Source organism: Myotis lucifugus, unplaced genomic scaffold, assembly GCF_000147115.1.
Source record: "Myotis lucifugus unplaced genomic scaffold, Myoluc2.0 scaffold_10704, whole genome shotgun sequence".
In the NCBI taxonomy this organism is placed as follows: domain Eukaryota; kingdom Metazoa; phylum Chordata; class Mammalia; order Chiroptera; family Vespertilionidae; genus Myotis; species Myotis lucifugus.
In genome coordinates, this window is record NW_005881752.1 from 1,531 (window position 1) to 5,597 (window position 4,067).

The 4,067-nt window shown below is 39.3% G+C and overlaps 1 non-coding gene across 1 annotated transcript; it reads right to left on the minus strand.

Annotated features, from left to right (window-relative positions):
- Positions 1 to 2,345: 2,345 nt before the first annotated feature.
- LOC111824900 lies at positions 2,346 to 2,452 on the minus strand. The gene has a single exon (XR_002827959.1). It is a non-coding gene; the product is annotated as a U6 spliceosomal RNA (small nuclear RNA).
- Positions 2,453 to 4,067: the final 1,615 nt, after the last annotated feature.

The window sequence follows — 4,067 nt, forward strand, 5'->3', positions numbered from 1 at the left end:
AAGGATTTGCTGATGATCAGCCTTTTGTTCGAGAATAATACGGTCTCACAGATCTAGGAAGGTTCATTCCTAGCAGTTTCAGTATCGACATCATCTTGTTGACCACTGGGGATGGGGCAGTGCCGTTACCATGGGATCTGAGTGGAGGCCTAATTTCTCCCCCAAAAGGAAGGGCAGGTAAATGGAAGGCAGTCAGGTCTTATGGCCTTCTCTGTGAAAAAACACTCTGGATCAGTTCTATCCTGTGAATTATCATGATCCAGGTTTTGCCGTCTGTCTCATTCTCTGTATTTGGCATCTTGTATAACATTTACATAAGCAATAAAAGAGTATTAACAGTTATCTCATACATGTTCAATAATCATAAACAAATTACATAGAAAAAAAGATCAAGTATAACTATTATTATGACTAGTATTATTAGCAGACAGGTGAAGACAAACAATTGGTTTCTGAGTTCGATGTCAGTATATAGGCCCTGTTGATGTGTTTGGATAGCCATCTACCTCTGTCTACCTATTAAGCTTTTCTTCTGTTTTTATTTTTTTAAACACATAAATCTTTATAATATTTGCGTTTTATTTTGGTGTGTTGTAGGGATCTGATTTTCCCCCATTTGCTAAATTATTAATTACCTTCCCCCCGAACATCTATACTAATAAAAGGGTAATATGCTAATTAGACTGGACGTCTTCTGGACATCCTTCCGGACATCAGTCCGAACAAAGCCACCATGGTGGGGGCTGAGGCAGAGGCAGTTAGGGGCGATCAGGCAGGCAGGCAGAGTGGTTAGGGGCAATCAGGTAGGCTGGCAGGTGAGCATTTAGGAGCTAGCAGTCCCGGATTGCGAAAGGGATGTCCGACTGCCGGTTTAGGCCTGATCCCACCTAAACCAGCAGTCGGACATCCCCTAAGGGGTCCCAGATTGGAGAGGGTGCAGGCTGGGCTGAGGGACCCCCGCCTCCCCGTGCACGAATTTCGTGCACCGGGCCTCTAGTATGAAATATTCTGTATCTCATTCACTGAACTTTCACACAACTGCACTATTTCTGGACCTTCTGATCTGTTTCACTAATGAAATTGTTAGCAGCTGCCAACATCATACTCTTGTAGTTTTTAATAAAGATTTACAATCTGATTGTCTAATGCCCCTTTATTATACCTATTCATGAATTTTCTGTATTTTTCTTCATTTATCCTTTTTTTAGAGTGACCTTTCACAGCTTCATGAAAAAGAATTTTGTGCTGTGCCTTTACCATAATTACCACTTCCTGTCCTATAAAAGAACTCCAAATGGGATTTTGAATAGATTAAATTGGAGAGCATTCACATTTTTACAATATTGAGTCTTTCCTTTTATTCATTCCTTCAGCAGTATTTCCTGCAGTTACTATAGGCCAGGTACTGTGCTAGATAATTTTTAGATTGTGTTGATACTGTTAATAATGTCTTAAAATAATAATTAAAAAAATGTCCCTAGCTATTACTGAATTTAGGAATGTCCTTGATTTATTTTATTTTATTTTTGATCAGCATAGTGAATTTTTTCCTGTTTCTAGTAATCTTTCAGTTGATTCTCTTAACTTTTCCAAGTAGACTATTAATCATCTGAATAATAATAATTTCATCTCCTTTCTAGCCCTAATGTATTTCTTTAATTTGTCTTATTGTATTGGTTAGAACTTCTAGACCAAAGTTAAATAATATTTCAGCTAAGGCAGTAGTGCTTCATTCATAGTTTTCTTTCTTTGTTTTGTTTTTAAATAATTTCTCCCATACTGTATTAATCATATATTTATTCTGTTTTTAATCATTAACACTATTTGCTTTATTATTAGATTTTCTAATAACAAACTATTCTTTAATTACTAGTGTAAATTCTACTTGGTGATGGTCTGTTGTAATTTTTAATGTAATTCTGAATTTGCTAATATTTTAAAAAGACTTTTCCATTTATAACCCTTAATGGAGATTGCCATGTGGGTTTCTTTTTCCATTATCTCTGTTAGTGCTTGTTACCAGAGTGTGTAAGCTTAAACTATGAATTAGCCACTCCTTCTTTTTCTATTCTTTGTAAAGTTTCTGTTAAATTATGGTAATAGAAGTTTTTTCCCCTGATTATAAAAGTAATCATTTCCCCACTACTTACATAACCACCCTTGTCATTTTGATGTATTTAGTTCCTGGATTGTTTTTTCCATGTGTGGGTGACATTGTGTTTTATGACTTGATTTTTTTTCCTTTTAATAAATTATGATGGATGGCTTTCTGTGTCAACAAATTTTTACTTCAGTCATACTTTTTAATGACTACATACTCTTTCATCTCTTGAATACTTTTCTTTTTTAATATGGAACGCTTCACGAATTTGCATGTCATCCTTGTGCAGGGGCCATGCTAATCTTCTCTGTATCGTTCCAATTTCAGTATATGTGCTGCCGAAGCGAGCACTATCTCTTGAATACTTTTGATCTCTAACTTTGTAGACTCTTCTTAGGCCTGGTGTGTGTGTGTGTGTGTGTGTGTGTGTGTGTGTGTGTGTGTTTTGCTTTTTTGTTTGTTTATTTAGCTCTTTTCTTCTTGAATGAGGAGAAATTTCTTCTCTTTGGAGTTTCCCCATAAACATTGTGGGTGGTTTTCCTGTGGTTCCCAGAGGTATGAGAATAGTTAAGGTTAGACTTTTCTTGGCTGTCGATTCTTTTGAGGGTTGCTTCATGTGGGTAGCCTTTGGCCAGTTTCTGGTGTTCCGCTGTTAATCTGAGGAGGGAGCCCCTGCTTCCACTGCAGTTGTATAATTGCCAGTTTTAACATGATAGCAAATGAAACCTGTGACAGTCTGCCTTTTTAAACATCTCTGATTTCATCCATGGCTGACTATGTTTAATTTACGTGGGCGACTTTATTTTTCACATTTCTAAGCTCCTAAGAAGCTCTCTCCACCCCCTCCTCCATCCTTTAAGGTAGCACTGTTAGTCACAAACAAAAATTTCCTCTGGGTTTATAGAATGATTGGAAAAAATTCACACAATCCTGGAAAAAGAGCAGTGCATGGTTAACATTCCTCTTGTGTAGAAAGAACACACTGCTACAGAACTTTTAAATGAGTTATCCTAGCAAGTGTGCCAGTGCGTTCAGAGAGGACTGGCCGGGTGGCAGCGGGACTTGACATCGTGTCGTTTGAAGCCGGGTTGAGTGGATGCTGGAGTTCTCACTGGGGAGAACGAAGCCTGGAGAACACCGTCTCCTGCGTGGCTCCAGCAGGGACAGACAGGATCAGAGGGTGATTCTCAGGGGACAGAAGTCAGTTGATGGTGAGGGAAAGTGACCATTTCCAGTCGATGCCAGTGTTAGCCATGACTGGCTTACCGCCTGGGCAGGTTGTAGTGACCATTGAGATTCCGTCGACCCTGAGGTTGCATTGGGAGGATGCTAAGGGTCTCTTCCAGCCCTCCCTTGATTGAATCATAGCACACGAAGCAGCGTTTACATGATACTGTTAGAGGATTCTCTCCGTTTGGACTGGCATACTTAGGATGTGTTCTTTTCTTTGCAGCTTACCGTGACAATCAGAGCTTTGTTGCAGAATCTGAAGGAAAAGATCGCCCTTTTGAAGGACTTATTGCTAAGAGCTGTGTCAACACATCAGATGTATCCATGTAAACATCTCCACCTCTCTTCTAGAGTGGGAGGCCAAGCAGCCTTATTTTAAGAAAGGAAGGCATCCGGGCCACCCAGATTTTTCCACAGCTTAAGGAAGACCTGGTTTCCAAAATGTTGACTTCTATTTTAAGTGTCTGTTACATGTTTTACAGTGAATATGCTAGCGAAGCAAGACATACTGGAGGAATTAACTTATTTGGGTGTAGTCCTTACAGCACAGGAAGCTGATGCTTTCTGTCAGTGCGGTGTTTGCATAGAGCCTTGTGCTACTCACTACCTGTCTAGACTGCCTTGAAGGCCAATACCAGTAGAAACCATACTTTTCCCCCCTGTTTATATAGATTATTGGGATGTAACTTGTTTGCCTTATTAATTTTCATACTGTACGGACACTGCTCTGGTTTGG